Source organism: Lithobates pipiens, unplaced genomic scaffold, assembly GCF_037356315.1.
Source record: "Lithobates pipiens isolate NorthernLeopardFrog02 unplaced genomic scaffold, aLitPip1_a1.2 Scaffold_23, whole genome shotgun sequence".
NCBI lineage: Eukaryota > Metazoa > Chordata > Amphibia > Anura > Ranidae > Lithobates > Lithobates pipiens.
In genome coordinates, this window is record NW_027507785.1 from 332,800,760 (window position 1) to 332,822,283 (window position 21,524).

Here is a 21,524-nt window from a genome sequence, read left to right on the forward strand (position 1 = left end):
TTCTATAGAGACAGACCCTTCTATACGGACCCTTCCATACAGACCCTTCTATACAGATGGACCCTTCTATACAGACCCTTCTATACAGATGGACCCTTCTATACAGACCCTTCTATACGGACCCTTCTATACACACGGACTCTTCTATACAGACAGACCCTTCTATACAGGCAGACCCTTCTATGCAGACCCTTCTATAGAGACAGACCTTTCTATACAGACCCTTCTATAGAGATGGACCCTTCTATACAGACCCTTCTATAGAGACGGACCCTTCTATACAGACCCTTCTATACAGACCCTTCTATACAAACAGACCCTTCTATACAATCGGACCCTTCTATACAGACCCTTCTGTACAGACGGACCCTTCTATACAGATGGACCCTTCTATACAGACAGACCCTTCTATATAGACCCTTCTATAGAGAAAGACCCTTCTATAGAGACCCTTCTATAGAGACAGACCCTTCTATACAGATGGACCCTTCTATACAGACCCTTCTATGCAGACGGACCCTTCTATACGGACCCTTCTATACACACGGACCCTTCTATACAGACAGACCCTTCTATATAGACCCTTCTATACAGACAGACCCTTCTATGCAGACCCTTCTATACAGACCCTTCTATACAGACCCTTCTATAGAGACGGACCCTTCTATACAGACCCTTCTATACAAACAGACCCTTCTATACAGACGGACCCTTCTATACAGACGGACTCTTCTATACAGACAGACCCTTCTATAGAGACCCTTCTATACAGACAGACCCTTCTATGGAGACCCTTCTATACAGACAGACCCTTCTATACAGACCCTTCTATACAGACAGACCCTTCTATACAGACCCTTCTATACAGACAGACCCTTCTATACAGACCCTTCTATACAGACAGACCCTTCTATATAGACCCTTCTATACAGACAGACCCTTCTATATAGACCCTTCTATAGAGACAGACCCTTCTATACAGACCCTTCTATATAGACCCTTCTATAGAGACAGACCCTTCTATACAGACCCTTCTATACAGACCCTACTATACAAACAGACCCTTCTATACAATCGGACCCTTCTATACAGACCCTTCTGTACAGACGGACCCTTCTATACAGATGGACCCTTCTATACAGACAGACCCTTCTATATAGACCCTTCTATAGAGAAAGACCCTTCTATAGAGACCCTTCTATAGAGACAGACCCTTCTATACAGATGGACCCTTCTATACAGACCCTTCTATGCAGACGGACCCTTCTATACGGACCCTTCTATACACACGGACCCTTCTATACAGACAGACCCTTCTATATAGACCCTTCTATACAGACAGACCCTTCTATGCAGACCCTTCTATACAGACCCTTCTATACAGACCCTTCTATAGAGACGGACCCTTCTATACAGACCCTTCTATACAAACAGACCCTTCTATACAGACCCTTCTATACAGACAGACCCTTCTATATAGACCCTTCTATACAGACAGACCCTTCTATATAGACCCTTCTATAGAGACAGACCCTTCTATACAGACCCTTCTATATAGACCCTTCTATAGAGACAGACCCTTCTATACAGACCCTTCTATATAGACCCTTCTATAGAGACAGACCCTTCACCGACATATCAGCAATGTCAATGAAAGTCCCAGCATGCTTTAGGGGGGATGCTGAGATTTGTAGTTCTGCAATAGACATGAGGTCTGCCCAGCAGTGTATAAAATTCTACAGAAGGGGAGTAAAACCTGAATAAAATGTCCTCCTGGTGGAATCTCCTATTGTCATTGTGTGTCAGATTGAAAGGGTAGGTGACTGGGGGGGGGGGGGGTAGGTGAGCAGGGGATAGGTGACCGGGGGGTAGGTGACCAGGGGGTAAGTGACTGGAGGGTAGGTGACCAGGGGGTAAGTGACTGGAGGGTAGGTGACCAGGGGGTAAGTGACTGGAGGGTAAGTGACCAGGGGGTAGGTGACCGAGGGAAGGTGACCAGGGGGTAAGTGACTGGAGGGTAGGTGACCAGGGGGTAAGTGACTGGAGGGTAGGAGACCAGGGGTTAGGTGACCAGGAGGTAGGTGACCGTTGGTTGGTGACCAGGGGGTAGGTGATCAAGGGTGGGGAGGGAGTCAGGAGGGTCCAGCAGAGAGGATAGAAAATCATGGGGTGCAAACACAAGCTAAATACTGTAAAAGCTGTGAGAGGGACGGGATCGGCACAGATAGAAAAATGTAGAAAATCTCCCGATCGTTGTCCTGCTGGAGGAGAAAAGACACAAAACTGACCGGAAACATTTCCAGAATATTCCAAAATCTCCAGAAAGTTCTGACTTAAGATTGGAGCCACCGAGGCCACTGCCTGAAGGGGGCTGTACAGAGCCTTATACAGCGCCTCCTACTGACAGAGCAGAGAATAGTTTAGACGTAAGAAAATGTCTTCCTTGTCTGAAATTAAAGGCAGATATGGAGGAGCACAGAGGATATCACTAACAATGTACAAGGGGGGGGGCACAGAGGATATCACTAACAATGTACAAGGGGGGGGGGCACAGAGGATATCCCTAACACTGTACAAGGGGGGGCACAGAGGATATCCCTAACGATGTACATGGGGGGGCACAGAGGATATCCCTAACACTGTACAGGGGGGAAAGAGAGGATATCCCTAACAATGTACATGGGGGGGCACAGAGGATATCCCTAACACTGTACATGGGGGGGGGCACAGAGGATATCCCTAACACTGTACATGGGGGGCACAGAGGATATCCCTAACAATGTACATGGGGGCCCACAGAGGATATCCCTAACACTGTACATGGGGGGGCACAGAGGATATCCCTAATACTGTACATGGGGGGACACAGAGGATATCCCTAACACTGTACATGGAGGCACAGAGGATATCCCTAACAATGTACATGGGGCACAGAGGATATCCCTAATACTGTACATGGGGGGACACAGAGGATATCCCTAACACTGTACATAGGGGCACAGAGGATATCCCTAACAATGTACATGGGGGGAGCAGAGGATATCCCTAACAATGTACATGGGGGGAGCAGAGGATATCCCTAACAATGTACATGGGGGGGGCAGAGGATATCCCTAACACTGTACATGGGGGGGCAGAGGATATTTCTAACAATGTACATGGGGGGCACAGAGGATATCCCTAACGATGTACATGGGGGGGCACAGAGGATATCCCTAACACTGTACAGGGGGGGAAGAGAGGATATCCCTAACAATGTACATGGGGGGGCACAGAGGATATCCCTAACACTGTACATGGGGGGGGGGCACAGAGGATATCCCTAACACTGTACATGGGGGGCACAGAGGATATCCCTAACAATGTACATGGGGGCCCACAGAGGATATCCCTAACACTGTACATGGGGGGGCACAGAGGATATCCCTAATACTGTACATGGGGGGACACAGAGGATATCCCTAACACTGTACATGGAGGCACAGAGGATATCCCTAACAATGTACATGGGGCACAGAGGATATCCCTAATACTGTACATGGGGGGACACAGAGGATATCCCTAACACTGTACATAGGGGCACAGAGGATATCCCTAACAATGTACATGGGGGGCACAGAGGATATCCCTAACAATGTACATGGGGGGAGCAGAGGATATCCCTAACAATGTACATGGGGGGGGCAGAGGATATCCCTAACACTGTACATGGGGGGGCAGAGGATATTTCTAACAATGTACATGGGGGGCACAGAGGATATCCCTAACAATGTACATGGGGGGGACAGAGGATATCCCTAACACTGTACATGGGGGGGGGGCAGAGGATATCCCTTCCATTGCTCATGGGGGAGCACAGAGGATATCCCTAACACTGTACATGGAGGGGGCAGAGGATATCCCTAACAATGTACATGGGGGGGACAGGATATCCCTAACAATGTACATGGGGGGGACAGGATATCCCTAACAATGTACATGGGGGGCACAGAGGATATCCCTAACACTGTACATGGGGGGGCAGAGGATATTCCTAACAATGTACATGGGGGGCACAGAGGATATCCCTAACACTGTACATGGGGGGGACAGAGGATATCCCTAACACTGTACATGGGGGCACAGAGGATATCCCTAACACTGTACATGGAGGGGGCAGAGGATATCCCTAACAATGTACATGGGGGGGACAGAGGATATCCCTAACAATGTACATGGGGGGGAACAGAGGATATCCCTTCCATTGCTCATGGGGGAGCACAGAGGATATCCCTAACAATGTACATGGGGGGGACAGAGGATATCCCTAACAATGTACATGGGGGGGGGAACAGAGGATATCCCTTCCATTGCTCATGGGGGGAGCACAGGAAATATCCCCCGCCACTGTTCATGGTGCAGTCCTGTAACTGAGCCAAAGATCTGTAGCACACAAATCGCTCATTCTGCCATGAAGGGGGGGGGCGGAGTCTCAGGTCTGCGGGGGCCGGGCTCCAATCTCCGCCATACAGATGAGGAAGTCTCCCGATGGCGATGGATCCTGGTGGGCGGGGCACAGGCTGAGCTCCAGGTTCTCGGAGGTCTCGTTCCCACTGCGGCTGATGCAGTTGATGTCGCTCTTGTTGCGGTCGGTGTCAGGGGCGGAGCCAAAGATCCAATCTGCGCAGAGAAGAACACAATCAGATACAAAGTTATAAAAAAAGGGAAACAGGAAATGTATCAATAGAAATTCGCCAACAACTTCACCTCAGACCCCTCCCCCTCCACTCTTGGTTGCCACACCCCCCCCCCCCCCCCCCGGCCAGCAATATTAAAGAAATCCTCCGATGATCATATTTCAGATCAAATTAAGCAACATGGAATCTCTGATCTCGGATAACCTGAACCCCCTCGCCGTCTACCGCTCTCAGCTTACAGCCCCCTTCTCCCTGAGCGCAGTCATGTGACCTGAAGGGAACAGGGGTGGTAGGTTGCGCTATGGAGCTTATATGTAAGTATAAATCAAATGAATTAAAGTGAAATAGGTAGGAGCTGCCTCTATTAGTATCCACCTGGTGGGGTGGAGAATGTTAGATTGGGGGTTGCTATGAATAGATCTGGCGCTATACCTATGTATGGAAGTGTGTCTCCAGGGACTTAATAGATTAAAGGTGTTATTATAACCTGATATAGAAGAGACAATGTGCAATATGCTATTCCAATAGAAAATATGTAAGTAAAAATTGAAAAAATGTGTAAATAAAATTATTTGTCACATTGATAGATATTTGCCAGCGTGCTGGCTGTGAAATGAAATTATGTGCAAAACCATAAATAAGTGATCACTACTTATCTGAAACATATAAATACCCAAAACATATAAAGTGCTGCTGCTAAGTTTGCTTACTATATGGTGACAAGTATGAAATATGAACACAAGTTTACCAAACTATAAAAATTTAAAGTGCACAAATGTGACGGTAGAATATGCATGCAATAATAAAATACACAATAAATATATGATAGATATCAGTACATCAAATGGAACATGCCAAAAAATGGAAGTGAAAAAAGTGAAAAAATTAAAAAAGGTAAAAATGGAAATATTAGTCCAAGAGAATAAAAATGTATAAAAAGTATAAAAAAGAATAAAAAGAATATATATGCAAAAGAGCAGGAAGTCTCTGGTGCAGTGCGATAAATGTGGTTTTTTCCGTGAATAAAAGGAGGGGATGTGATAGATTCAAATCTATTCTTCATGCATTGTGGACACTTCTAGGTTGTACTCTCACCAGAAAAATAACCCCATCCGGGGAGGATCAGCCTTCACAGTATGAGCTACTGTGTCGCTCTCTGGCTTGCTTCCAGTGGACTGCTGGGTATCCCTCGTTATTTCCCGGTGGAGAGTGCCACAGTATGTATATGTTAAAAGAGAGGACCATCCATAGTGTGATACCGTATAAAACAATTTATTAATCAAATACTTAAAACTACTCACAATTTTTGATATAGGTAATGGCATAAAAGGTTTGCTGTATGAGAAGTAAGGAAGCTGCTGCGAGCGTTCCGTTCGGCTTCCACGCCGTTTGTGTTGAAAGTGTGTGTTCGATAAGCCACGCCCTACGCGTTTCGTCACTAGGACGTCATCTGGAGCATATTCTACCGTCACATTTGTGCACTTTAAATTTTTATAGTTTGGTAAACTTGTGTTCATGTGACCTGAAGCCTAGGCACCCCATGTCACATGGTCTCTCTCCACCAGGGTCATTGTGGGGGTTTCACTACTTGCAGCTAAGCAATACAGCCTGGTCCTAGCCTCGCCTCTGCCTGTCATTGGACTATGAGGAGCAGCACACTGATGAGGTCATCGCAGTCCTTCCCCATCCTGTAGGCGCGTTCACAGCATTAGACTGACTGCCCTGTGCCATGAATGATTGGGGAGGGAGCACCCAATGACTGGAGCATCCCAGATAATTACCAAGACAGGACTAATCTGTGCCATTCGGGGGTTCTCAGGTGGGCTTAAGGGTGCTGAAAGGGCCGGGACCAGGGGTGGGCAGGAGGGACAACTGCCCCGGGCGCACCACCTCACCACACGCATGCTCCAGATCAGTGGCTGGCAACCAGTCTGCTCTGATAGCTACTGATGTCACACAAACGCCCCACACATGCGCAACTACACTCTGGAAAGCAATCGACTGGCCACACGTCTGCAGTGTGCACTCCATGCCAACCTTGGTGAGCCGGGGGAGAGAATAGATGCAGGGCGGTGTACCCATTCTACAACATGCATTAGCAGTGGAGGGAGGTTCCACCTCTTTGCCCTGGGCGCTGGGTGAACCTGTCCCGGTACTGCCAACAGGAACCCCTAACTACCCCCCTAATGTCAAAGCCGCGCCTTGTTCTAGGACATTGAAAAGGTGGATGGGTCCGTTAAACTCTTCGGATTTGTATTTACAGTGAGGGGAAAATAATGATTGGCTCCCCTGCAGATTGTGGGAGGGTTCCCACTTACAAAGAAATGAAGGGTCTATCATTTTTCTTTTTATCACAGGTGTATTTTATATAATGGAGACAGAATATCAACCAAAAATCCAGAAAAATCACATGATACAAATATTATAAATGGAGTTGCAGTTCAGTGAGTAAAATAAGTATTTGATCCTCAAGCAAAACATGACTTAGTAGTTGGTGGAGAATCCCTTGTTGGTGATCACAGAGGTCAGACGTTTCTTGTAGGTGGTGATGAGGTTTCCACAGGAGGGATTTTGCTCCTCTCTTCTCTACAGATCTTCTCTAAATCCTGAAGGTCTCTTGGCAACTCGAAGTTTCAGCTCCTCCATACACTTTCTATAGGATTAAGGTCTGGAGACCGGCTAGGCCACTCCATGACCTTAATGTGTTTCTTCTTGAGCCACTCCTTTGTTGCCTTGGCGGTATGTTTGGGTCATTGTCATGCTGGAAGACCCATCCATGACCCATCTTCAGTGTTCTGGTTGAGGGAAGAAGGTTCTCATCCAAGATTTTACAATAAATGGCCCCGTCCATTGGCCCCTCAATGTGGCAAAGTCGGCCTGTACCTTTATCAGAGAAACAGCCCCGAAGCATCATGTTTCCACCTGTAGGGATGGTGTTCTTAGGGTCATTGTCAGCATTTTTCTTCCTCCAAACACGGCGAATCGAGTTAATGCCAAAGAGCTCAATTTTGGTCTCATCTGACCACAGAACTTTCTCCCCCGATCCTTCTCTGGATCATTCAGATGTTCATTGGCAAACTTCAGATGGACCCGTACATGTGTCTTCCTGAGGAGGGGGACCTGTACATGTGTCTTCCTGAGGAGGGGGACCTGTACATGTGTCCTCCTGAGGAGGGGGGGACCTGTACATGTGTCTTCCTGAGGAGGGGGACCTGTACATGTGTCTTCGTGAGGAGGGGGACCTGTACATGTGTCTTGCTGAGGAGGGGGACCTGTACATGTGTCTTCCTGAGGAGGGGGACCTGTACATGTGTCTTCGTGGGGAGGGGGACCTGTACATGTGTCTTCCTGAGGAGGGGGACCTGTACATGTGTCTTCCTGAGGAGGAGGACCTGTACATGTGTCTTCCTGAGGAGGGGGACCTGTACATGTGTCTTCGTGAGGAGGGGGACCTGTACATGTGTCTTCGTGAGGAGGGGGACCTGTACCTGTGTCTTCCTGAGGAGGAGGACCTGTACATGTGTCTTCGTGAGGAGGGGGACCTGTACCTGTGTCTTCCTGAGGAGGAGGACCTGTACATGTGTCTTCGTGAGGAGGGGGACCTGTACATGTGTCTTCCTGAGGAGGGGGACCTGTACATGTGTCTTCCTGAGGAGGGGGACCTGTACATGTGTCTTCGTGAGGAGGGGGACCTGTACCTGTGTCTTCCTGAGGAGGAGGACCTGTACATGTGTCTTCGTGAGGAGGGGGACCTGTACATGTGTCTTCCTGAGGAGGGGGACCTGTACATGTGTCTTCGTGAGGAGGGGGACCTGTACATGTGTCTTCCTGAGGAGGGGGACCTGTACATGTGTCTTCGTGAGGAGGGGGACCTGTACATGTGTCTTCCTGAGGAGGGGGACCTGTACCTGTGTCTTCCTGAGGAGGGGGACCTGTACATGTGTCTTCCTGAGGAGGGGGACCTGTACATGTGTCTTCCTGAGGAGGGGGACCTGTACATGTGTCTTCGTGAGGAGGGGGACCTGTACATGTGTCTTCCTGAGGAGGGGGACCTGTACCTGTGTCTTCCTGAGGAGGAGAACCTGTACATGTGTCTTCCTGAGGAGGGGGACCTGTACATGTGTCTTCCCGAGGAGGAGGACCTGTACATGTGTCTTCTTGAGGAGGGGGACCTGTCCATGTGTCTTCCTGAGGAGGGGGACCTTGCGGGGACTGCAGGATTTCAATCCATGGCGATGTATTGTGTTTCCAATGGTTTGTTTGGTGACTGTGGTCCCAACTGCCTTGAGATCCTTCACAAGCTCCTCCCTGTGTAGTTCTGGGCGGATCCCTCACTTTTCTCATGACCATCCTCACCCCATGAGGAGAAATCTTCCATGGAGCTCCAGACCTGAGGACAATTGATGGTTATTTTGTATTTCTTCCATTTGCAAACAATCTCTCCAACGCTTGTCTCCTCTCACCAAGCTTCTTGCTGATGGTCTTGTAGCCCATTCCAGCCTTGTGCAGGTCTCCAATCTTCTCCCCGACGTCCTCTGACAGATCTTTGGTCTTCCCCATGATGGTGAGGATTGGAGGGAAGGGATTCTGTGGACAGGAGTCTTCTATACACATAACGAGTTGTCGTTAGGAGAACCTTCTTACATTGTCAGGACTAATCTGTGTACCACATGAGCACCTACTGGAGCCAGTCTGTGGGGGGCAGAATTATTGTTGGTTGGGGATCAAATACTTATTTTTCTACCTGAACTGCAACTCCATTTATAACATTTGTATTATGTGTTTATTTTGGATATTTGGTTGATATTTTGTCTCTATCATATAAAATACACCTATGATAAAAATTTTTTTATAGACCCTTCATTTCTTTGTAACTTACACAATCTACAGGGGATCAAATCATCACCCCCCCTCCCCCCACTGTATAGAAGGCGGCCACGTCTGGGACAGGTGCGGGGGAGGGGAGCTTCCTCTATGACATGAGCTCCGCCCCTGAGGATAAGGATGAGGTTTGATATTTATAAATAAATCGTCTTTGTATACAAGGAGCGGCTGATCCCGGGATCTGGGAATGAAGTCCGGATACAATGTAGCGATATTCCCGGGAAAGATACAAATCTAAATTCAGAGATCTCTGATGAAGACAATGATGTCACCCAGTGGAGGATTTCATATTGGGGGGTGGGGGTGGGGGTAGATATCCTCTTATCTCTAGCCTGGGCATCCATGGGCTGTGTTCAGGAGAGGGTTAAGCCGGCGGTGGTTCCCTTTTTATAGACGCGGTTGGCCGGTGTCGTCCCCGCGGATGGCGCCTGCTGACAGCTCATTATCCATTCAGATTTGGTGTGAAGGACAGACGAGGATCTATTATGGGAAGCAGACAGGCCGGGAGATTCTGCGGCTGATAATCCAGAAATGAAAACCGTCAAAGTCACCTAAATAAAACGCATTGTCCGCCAACCTTATCTGTGACGCCGCAATATAATAACTGGCATTGTGTTGTTTTCAGGAGCCTGGAGGCTGTGGGAGCCCTCCGCTTCATATTCATGGCATTTACGGTGCTGTGCAAAAGTCTAAGCCCCTTGTACACGCGGTCGGAGATTCCGTCGGAATGTGTCCGATCGGAGCGTTTTGTCGGATATTACGACTGTGTGTGGTCTCCATCGGACTGTTTCCAGTCGGAATATCCGTCGGACCGATTTTTCCAACTTGCCGGAAATATTTTCCGACAAAATGCTCCGATCGGACATACTCCGATCATGTGTAGAGAATTCCGATCGGACAAAGTGCCACGCATGCTCAGATCAAATTCCTACATCAAAGCTATTGGCTACTAGCCTGAACGTAGTCCTGTCCTAACGAAATAACGTCATCACGTCAGATTTTCCGACAACTTCATCCGACCGTGTGTATGCAACAGTTTCGGACAAAATCCGAGGGATTTGGTTGTCGGAATCTCCGACCGTGTGTACAAGGGCTTAGGCAGGTGTGATGCTGTCAATGAAGAATGGCTTCAGACATCGAAGTGTTAATCGTTTTGTTTTTATTAAATAACAAAACAAAAAGTAAACGAAGAGAAATCCAAATCCAATCAATATTTGGGGTGACCACCCCTTTGCCTTCTTCTAGGTAGATTTGCACACAGTTGTTGAAGGAACTGGGCAGGTAGGTTGTTCTATGTACATTTTGGAGCACTAAGCACAGATCTTCTGTGGATGTCGGCTGCCTCCAATCCTTCATCCCAGACAGATTCCACGGTGGTGAGATCAGGGCTCTGTGGGGGCCAAACCCTCACTTCCAGGACTCCTTGTTCTTCTTTACATTGAAGATAGTTCTTAATGACATTGGCTGGATGTTTGGGGTGGTTGTCCTGCTGCACAATTAACGTGGGGCCAATCACACGCCTCCCTGATTGTATGGCATGATGGAGAAGTATAGAAGATTTCTCAGCACTGAGCACACCATTGATCCTGACCAAACTTCTCTGGACAGTAGATGAGGGTATCTACCTTGGTCCCGCTGGTTTTCTCCAGACTTCTCTGGACAGTAGATGGAGATACCTGGGATCCCATTGGTTTCCTCCAGTCTTCTACAGACAGTAGATGGGTGTACCTGTGGTATCACTGGTTTCCAAAAGACTTCTCTGGACATTAGATGTCTGTACCTATGTCCCACTGGTTTCCTCCTGACTTCTCCAGACAGTAGATGGGGTATCTGGGTCCCACTGGTTTCCTCCAGACTTCTCCAGACAGTAGATGGGGGTACCTGGGTCCCACTGGTTTGCAACAGACTTCTCTGGACAGTAGATGGGGGTACCTATGTCCCACTGGTTTCCTCCAGACTTCTCCAGACAGTAGATGGGGGTACCTGGGTCTCACTGGTTTCCAACAGTCTTCTCTGAACAGTAGATGGGGGTACCTGGGTCCCACTGGTTTCCAACAGACTTCTCTGGACAGTAGATGGGGGTATCTGGTTTTCCACTGGTTTTCAACAGACTTCTCTGAACAGTAGATGGGGGTACCTGGGTCCCACTGGTTTCCTCCAGACTTCTTCAGACAGATGATGGGGTACCTGGGTCCCACTGGTTTCCAACAGACTTCTCTGGACAGTAGATGGGGTACCCATATCCCACTGGTTTCCTCCATAATTCTCCAGACAGTAGATGGGGGTACATGGATCCCACTGGTTTCCAACAGACTTCTCTGGGCAGTAGATGGGGGTACATGGATCCCACTGGTTTCCAACAGACTTCTCTGGACAGTAGATGGGGTACCTGGGTCCCACTGGTTTCCAACAGACTTCTCTGGACAGTAGATGGGGGTACCTGGGTCCCACTGGTTTCCTCCAGACTTCTCCGGACAGTAGATGAAGGTACCTGGGTCCCACTGGTTTCCTTCAGTTCTGTGATGGCACTGCTGGACATCTTCTGATGTGGAAGGGAAGGAAGCATGATGTGTCTTTCATCTACTGGCTGACCATCGTATCACTATCTACACTTGTCAACGTTACCCGACCGCTGCCTCTATGCTCCCCAACATTATCTGATAGCTGCATTTATGCTCTTCATTAGGGACGAGCTCAATGTTCGATTCAAACGCATGTTCGACTCGAACATTGGCCGTTCGTCTGTTCGGCGAATTCAGAACTTTGTGGACCGTTTGCACCAAATTAGTGTGGCACGAACGGCCCGCAATGCACTACGCCATCGCAGTGTGACCCCGCATGCTTGGCCAATCACAGCGCCGACAGCGAGGAGAGCCATAATATCCTGCCTGTGGCCAATTATAGCTCAGGGGGTTTAGTACACGCCCCACACTATATAAGGCCGCCAGCACGGCGGCCTTGTGTAGTGTGTTGGCGTGCAGGGAAAGTGTTAGATAGGCAGGGACAGTGTGTTCTTTTCTCAGCCATCTGCGGGAGTTAGTGGGTGTTGTGTGCCTCCAGCGCAGTATACACCTGCATCTACCCTTTATTTCTGTTGTTCTCTAATACAGCCATCTGCAGGAGTTAGTTGGTGTTGTGTGCCTCCAGCGCAGTATACACCTGTATCTACCCTTTATTTCTGTTGTTCTCTAATACAGGCATCTGCAGGAGTTAAAGTGGGTGTTGTGTGCCTCCAGCACAGTATACACATGAAGATACCCCTTATTGCTGGTGTTGTCTGTTGCATAGCTTGCATATTAGCCTTTAAAATGAGCACTTTTGATTTCGAACATTCGAGTCCCATAGACTTTAATAGGGTTCTAAAGTTCGTATGAATTTTAGGTCCGTTCGAAGGTTCTGGTGTGAACCGAACCGGGGGGAGGTGTTTGGCTCATCCCTACTCTTCAACATTCCCCGACTGCTGCATCTACTTCTCATTGTTCTCATTGCTAACTGACCAATGAGTCTACACTCCTCAACGATACCCGACCAATGCATCTACACTCCTAAATTTTACCAGACCACTGTGTCTATGGTCCTAAAGTGGAACTCCACATACATTCCACTGAACCCTTGTTGACTTTTAGAGGAAATGTCTGCCCATGGCACACTCGGCGGGGGAGGGTTACAGCCTGTCCTCCTGTCTCTGGTTTTCATACGGTCTCTTTGTCCTCCTCTGTTCCCCATCCTCCCATTGGCTGTATGTTCGGTACTTGCATGCAAACTTCAGATTTCATGTTCCTCCTCAAAAAAACATTGTCAATGATTTGACTTTTCATTTTATTTTTTCTCTTTCGGAGATTTCAGTTTTGTTCTCATATAAAGTGAATTCCATCCCAATAATCTTCAATATTCTCCAGAATACAAAGGGGGTGGAAAGCCAATAAGAATACTTGTCTCTGAGCTCACTGTATACAGTCCATAGGAGGAAAAGACCCTGACCCTGAAAAGGCTCAGAAGGAAACTTCTGTGCTTGAATATGTTGACCCTTGACATTTTTTTTCATCGTCTCGTCAGTTGTGGATTTATCATTTCCAAGCACAGTTGGTTCATTATATATAGAGGATAATCACAAGACTCACGATTATTTCTCACGACTGGTCACAATCCGGCTAAAACAATTATAGCCCCCAAAATTGGTGGTCAGTGGCTGATTGGAACAATACCCCAATAATTGGTGGTCAGTGGCTGGTTGGAACAATACCCCCCCCAGTATTGGTGGTCAGTGGCTAGTTGGAAAAGTACCCTGCAGACTTGGTTGTCAGTGGCTGGTTGGAACAAAACTGGTGGTCAGTGGTAGTAATATTAACGCCCCTCCACAGCATTGGTGGTCATTGTTTAATTACCAGAATACATGCTTCATCTCTGGGCACGATCACCCGGTCGGGACTATAGTGCTACTGTTGGAGGAAGGAGGGAAAAAGGGAGGCGCACCTAAGTGTAGTATTAAAACATAGTTTGTTGCGTAGCAAGGTCCCGGGGGCCCCAGAGGCCTAATGGTGACCTCAAGGGTTAGGGAGAACTGATATCTTTCCTTGTGGAGTGGGTTACCAGGCATAATGGGTGTAATGCAAGATGAAATTATGAGCGCCATTCACTTTTTGAATGTGAACAAGAGATTTATTATCTCTTAACAGAACTGTGGGAGTGAGGGTTAGGGCCAGGACACCCTTGAGTAGATGCAATGGTAATTGGCAGACTCCGAGACTTCTATAGGTAGATATCTATACAGTGGAAGGCCTCCAGCCGGATAACACTTCTGTATAGGTAGGGCCGCTGTCTCCTATGGCAACTAATCTTGCTACAGTAACTAACAGTAGTTGTACATAACTCTTGCTAACGAACCGTCCTTTCCTTATATCACAGTATCCTCCTGTAGCTCTTCACTCACTGAGCTCCCAGTCTCTCGCTAGACTTCCTGATCCCAGTCATCACCGGATCTCCTGAACTCTTTCACAGCTATCCCGCTGTATACTCCTCAAGCGTCACCCCCGCTATCCTGCTGGGTCCCTGGATTGGGGAACTTGCTGATGCTTTACCACTTCGTCCCTGGCTGGTGAGAAGACCGCTCTGGTACTTGCTTCAGCCTACTCACAGTAGTCTCCAGTAATAAGGTGGATGGCCCCTTAGTGGCGATTGTTTCCCCTCTACCTCCGACCACAACTGGTTCCCCTTCCGGCTGAATCTTCGCAACTCGGTTGGACTCCAATCCTGCAGTCCCAACCCCGCGCTGCTTCTCTTGCTCCTGGATAGGCCTCAGGCAGCCTCGCAGCCAAGAGTCCCCGGGATAGGCCTCAGCCTAGCAGCCCAAGGCGACATAACACACGCCCACCGAAACAGCCGTCCAGGTGGCACAGAAACCACGCTCATCTGACTCCACTCAAATAAATAGGCTCTCCCAGTAGGCCAAGGAACTTAAAGAAACCCTTGCCTATTGGCTGAGACACCCCATCCATTCACGATCTGTTCTTGCTATGCCATTGTCTATCTAATGTCACCAGCTACAAAGCCACCTAGAGACAGAAGAGTGGAGCAATTCCAGAATTAGGGGAAAATCTGTGGATCTCCTAAAAATTAGGCAGGGCAATTACTACCTAAAAAAACGAAATTTGTTAGCAACTCTGCCTAAACACCAGTGTGCAAAAGTGTCAGGGCTGGGATTAGCCCTTCCTTCTCAAAGCTGGTTGCTCAGCTGTCAGCTAATTGCCAGCTTCTATCTCTCCACAGCTACTGAGCTGTTGATGATATCCTGCTCGTCAGTCCTGCCTACTTAAGCAGTCCAGTCCAGATGATTTCTGCTTTCCCCTTGGTCACATCTCTAGAGAAATTCTCTTGTGTTCCTGTTAAAGACTTGCTTGGCTGACATTCCTTTTGGCTCCAGATCCTGCTTGCTGTTCTGCTACGTTCATCTCTGGCTCCCTGGTGTTTTGGCTTGTCTGACTATCCGTTCCGGTTCCTGAACTCTGGCTATGTTTTGACTAAGTTTACTCTGTTTACCTTTTTTTATTATTATTCAACGAGTGTGATTTAACTGTACTTCTGTCTCAGTCTGAGTCATGGTTTCTGACAAAAGGTAATTGCATTTACAAGATAGAAGGTTTAATGAACATATCTGTGGTGAAAACGACGTCCTCGAGGGGTGCCTGCTATCCGGTATGTTCTCCGGCGTCCAGATGGTGTGAGGAGGCTGAGCTGAAACGCTGGAACCGAACAGGAAATGCAGGGAACCCAAGCTGCCTGGAGTGGACCACACGGAGGGAAATTATGTCACCTGGTGGGCGGGCCTCGATGGAAGGAGGACTGAATCTAGGCTACACGCTCGAAGCACACAGATCCTTCTACTGGCCTCTACTATTGCATGGAGATCCATCTCCCTAAATTCCTAATCACACATGTGAGTTTCTTGAACATGCATTTCCAAAACATGCAAAAAGTGTGTGTCATGTTTGCGGTAGCATTCATTGTTACAGCCACACCGAATGGCAATAATAGCGCAATGGTGAATGAATTGTCTGCACTAACAAGCGGTGAGGTCTGGGGGTCTTTCTACCTGGTCATATGGGTTCCTCCTTCGGGTCTGGGGGGTCACTCTTTTGGGTTTGCGGGGTCTCCCCTCTGGGTTTGGGGGCCTCTCTCCTCCTGGTCTAGGAGGTCTCTCCTCCAGATCTGGGGGATCTCTCCACCTGGTCTGGGGGATCTCTCCACCTGGTCTGGGGGTCTCTTCCCTGGGTCTGGGGGTCTCTTCTCTGGGTCTTTGGGGGGCCTCTCCTCCTGGTCTGGGGGTCTCTCCTACTGGTATGGAGCTCTCTCCTCCTGGTCTGAGGCTCTCTCCTCCGGGTCTGAGGCTCTCTCCTCCGGGTCTGAGGCTCTCTCCTCTGGGTCTGAGGCTCTCTCCTCCGGGTCTGGGGCTCTCTCCTCTGGGTCTGGGGCTCTCTCCTCCGGGTCTGGGGCTTTCTCCTCTGGGTCTGAGGCTCTCTCCTCCGGGTCTGGGGCTCTCTCCTCTGGGTCTGGGGCTCTCTCCTCCGGGTCTGGGGCTTTCTCCTCTGTATCTAGGGAGTCACTCCTCTGGGTCTAGGGGGGGTCACTCCTCCTGGTCTGGGAGTCTCTCCCCTGGGTCTGGGGGAGTCTCTCCTCCTGGTTTGCAGGTCTCTCCTACAGGTATGGGGGGGTCACGCCTCAGGGTTTAGGGGGTCTCTCCTCCTTGTCTGGGGATCACTCCTCCAGCTCTAAGGGATCTCTCTGGGGGGGTCTCTCATCTGGTCACTCCTCCTGGTCTGTCGGTCTCTCTTCCAGATCTGGGAGTCTCTCCCCTGGATCTGGGGGAGTCTCTCCTCCTGGTTTGTAGGTCTCTCCTACAGGTATGGGGGGGTCACTCCTCAGGGTTTGGAAAGTCTCTCCTCCTGGTCTGGGGGTCACTCCTCCAGGTCTGGGGGATGTCTCTGCGGGTCTCTCCTCTGTGTCAGTGCTCTTTCTGTGATCCCATCTGATGAGAAGTGCAGGTTTAACTCAAACTTTTGTTTTTTTAGCTTTGAAAGGTGTAGGGAAGGGTCAAGCCCCAGCCAGGTTATTTTTTGCTGCTTGGAGAAATTTCACTTTGCTTCTTGTCCAATAGACACAACATGAAGTTAGAGTAAATCTCCTAAAGTGAGAGGAAATCCCCTCTTAGACAGGTGTTACAATTAGATGACAACTCTAAAATGTTTGATTTTAATTTCTCTCTAGGTGACAAAGGTCATCAGGACAAATGAGGAGGCCAATCTCTCCTATGGGGACACAGGAATAAAAACCATACAGCCTAATCCTTCCACATTCCATCCAAAAATGATTTTGCCTAGGGATACACTTTAAATACCCCCTTATCCCCAAGGGTTTGGTTGGTACTCAATATACCGTCACCAATAAAGACACACCCTCTAAAATAAAAGAAGTAAAGTACATTTTTTAATTAAAATTTTTATCACTAAAAACAAAATGTTGAGTTTATACTTCAGCCGAATTTGTCTGGGAAATCTTCAGAAATCTCCCCGACACCCATACTCCATTCTACAGTGAGGACACCGGCGATCTACCGGGCAGACGCTTGGTGTGATGGTAGCCCCCGGAGACTGAAGACACAACTCAGCGCTTTCCCGACCATCCTGCAGCAGCGAACGTCGCCCGCCATCATTACCGAAATGCGCTCTTTGGAGGGACCGGCCTGAACTGCGGAGTAATTACAGTGATAATCGTCTTGTGATGTTTCTGGCACAGACCGGCCTCCCACGGGTCCCTCACAATTTGGCCTTCTTCAGTTGAACCAGTTCAATTATCGGGTGGAATTTCAAATGGCGTTTTTTTTTTTTTTTTTTTGTGCTGGTGTTCTTCAGAGGTCGCTTTCATGGCACTGTCAATATCTTTGTAATATTACATTAAAGTGCGGAAAAATGAGGGTTGCCATGGAAACACGGTGTGATTAACCGAGTATGAATTCTGTCAGAAAAGTAGCGCAGCCACTTTAGCCGGTGAAATTTTGAGTCAAGAGCCTGGCGGTGTCAAGGTGGAGGAGCCTTGCAGCCAGTGTCAGATCACAGTCTCCTCTCTGGCCCGGGAACCTCTCCCTCCCGGATCTTCCACATTCATATGAAGAGTCCGTTGACAATTCCGATGGTTGGGAAGAGACTGAGATTTGCATTCGGGGCGGAGGAGAGAGAAACTTGAATCATTCCTCTTATTAAAAGATTTGAAAATATTTATCGTTTTGTTCCCAACCATAATAAATGATCACAGCAAATATGTACAAAGCCACCATAAATTGGTTACAGGCTTCACCCTGGCAGGTGACCCAGGCTCAGCCAAGGAGAGGAGTCTCAGTGGCACCGTGATCTTTACCAGAGCGCGCCCCGCACTTCTTTTCGGCAATATGTCACAAGGTTGAGGTCAACATTGAGGTAGAGGGCAAGGCAGGTGGCAGGAAAGAGCAGTTGGTATCCAGGCAGAGGTTGAGGCAGGCAAGAGTAATCATCGTCCAGTCAGAGGTTGAGGCAGGCATCAAGAATCAACAGTTAGTGTCAAGACAGAGGTTGGCCAAAGAAAAGACTAGTAAGTGTCCAGGCAAAGGTCGCGGCAGGAAAGAAGAGTCTATGCCCAGGCAACGGTCGAAGCAAATAGCAGGAAATATTGGTTAGTTTTCTGGTAGAGGTCAAAGCAAGCAGCAGGCAAGAGTAGTCATGTCCAGGCAGAGGTCGAGGAAGGCTACAGGAATGAACAGTTGGTGTCCATGCAGAGGCTGAAGCTTGGAGGTAGGCAAGAGGAATCAGTGTCAGAGCAGAAGTCAAGGACAGCCAAAGGAAAAACTAGCCAGGCAGATGTTGAAGCAGGTGGCAGGTAAAAATTGTTGGTGGCCAGGCTGAGGTCAAGGCACTTGGACGGCAAGAGTACCTGTGTCCAGAGAAAAGTCGAGGCAGGTGGTAGGCAAGAGTAGTCATGTCCAGGCAGAGCTCGAGGCTGGTGGCAGGAAATAGTATCCAGACAGAGTTTGGGGCAGGCAGCAGACAAGGACAGTCAGTGTCCAGGCAGAAGCCATGGCAGGTGGCAGGCAAGAGTGGTGACTGGTCAGGAACAATTTGACAATGGGGATAGGAGACACAGGTAGAGTTAGGCAATTTGGGTCAGTAACAGGCAGGACAGAAGTTGGCAATCTCAAGAACAAGGTAGCTGGTGAGAAGTCAGAGAAAGAGTTTCAATGCCCTTCTTAGCTTGTTGGCACAACCAGTGCAAGGGATGGACCTGAGGTCCTTGATGATGCCCTGTGGGAGGGCGAAACGTTGATGCTGTTTCCGGGAATACTGATGTCAGTTCCGGTCGTTTGGAACGCACGCTACTAACGATGGTTTCATACGATCTGCTCCATGCTTAATGCTTGTTTAATCCCTTCGTTTTGTAAGTACCCATCTTTTGTTCAAATAAATACATTTATTTGATGGTACTTCACTATTAGTTGCCTCTTTTTTTACTTTTGGGTATGTGTCTATTTGGCTCAAACTCTTCATCGAGGGAAACGTGGATCTGCTGACTTGGCTTTCCACACACCATCATAAAGACATCCATACCAAGCCTTAATTGACTGAAAAGCTGGGGGTCATGTGGATCTGGTGAGTGGGGACTCTTAAGGGGGTGTTGTGCAACTGAAGTTTTCATTCATTCACTTTGGATTGGAGCACCTTCAGTGATTTGTTTTGGACTTTGTGTCGGTTCATCTTATATATATAACTTTTTTCACATATATATATTTTTTTATTTCCATTTAGTATGTTTGCGAGCGCTGTATTAATGTCTTATATTTTTTCCATTTTAGTAAAATGCATTGGAGTCAATGGGAAGGGTGAAATTAAGGTGGTTGTTGGTGATTCTAAATGGGTGGAATAGGCTTGAAATGGCTCCTGAAGGGGTTAAAGAAGTTCCTTTCACCTACCCTGGACCTGTTCGTGGCCCCTCCTCATAGCCAATCATTTCTGATTTATCCTCAGTATTAAATGTAATAAATTTAAAATTATATAACACAAATAACACAGCAAATACCCCCTATCCCCCCCCCCCACACACACACACTTAAGCTGCTCAATAAATTAAATGAGAATTTCTGGGGGGGGGGGGGGTTTCTATTGCAATGTTGCCAACCTCGATATTAGTAATTTCTCTGCATAATCAATCACACCACCCATCCCTCATCAGAAGCACCCTTTCCTCACCGATCCTTCATAAAGAGCCCCCTTCCTTCACCCATCCCTCATCAGAAGCACCCTTTCCTCACCGATCCTTCATAAAGAGCCCCCTTCCTTCACCCATCCCTCATCAGAAGCACCCTTTCCTCACCCATCCTTCATAAAGAGCCCCCTTCCTTCACCCATCCCTCATCAGAAGCACCCTTTCCTCACCCATCCTTCATAAAGAGCCCCCTTCCTTCACCCATCCCTCATCAGAAGCACCCTTTCCTTACCCATTCTTCATAAAGAGCCCCCTTCCTTTACCCATCCCTCATCAGAAGCACCCTTTCCTTACCCATTCTTCATAAAGAGCCCCCTTCCTTTACCCATCCCTCATCAGAAGCACCCTTTCCTCACCCATCCTTCATAAAGAGCCCCCTTCCTTCACCCATCCCTCATCAGAAGCACCCTTTCCTCACCCATCCTTCATAAAGAGCCCCCTTCCTTCACCCATCCCTCATCAGAAGCACCCTTTCCTCACCCATCCTTCATAAAGAGCCCCCTTCCTTCACCCATCCCTCATCAGAAGCACCCTTTCCTTACCCATTCTTCATAAAGAGCCCCCTTCCTTTACCCATCCCTCATCAGAAGCACCCTTTCCTTACCCATTCTTCATAAAGAGCCCCCTTCCTTCACCCATCCCTCAACCGAAGCACCCTTTCCTTACCCATTCTTCATAAAGAGCCCCCTTTCTTTACCCATCCCTCATCAGAAGCACCCTTTCCTTACCCATTCTTCATAAAGAGCCCCCTTCCTTCACCCATCCCTCATCAGAAGCACCCTTTCCTTACCCATTCTTCATAAAGAGCCCCCTTCCATTACCCATCCCTCATCAGAAGCACCCTTTCCTTACCCATTCTTCATAAAGAGCCCCCTTCCTTTACCCATCACTCATCAGAAGCACCATGTCCTTACCAGAAGCACCCTCTCCTAACCCATCCCTTATCAGAAGCACCCTTATATCACCAAAACCACACCCCCATCAGAAGCACCCTTTCCTTTCCCATCTCTCATCAGAAGCACCCTTTCCTCTCCCGTCCCCCGTCAGAAGCACCCTTTCCTCACCATGCTGGCGTTCTTCGTTTTTCAGAGTCTGCAATATTCCCTAAGTGCTTCTATTACATCAGATAAACATACTGCATAAAAAAATTAGGGATCTCCTTGGCTCCCTTTTGCATTAAAA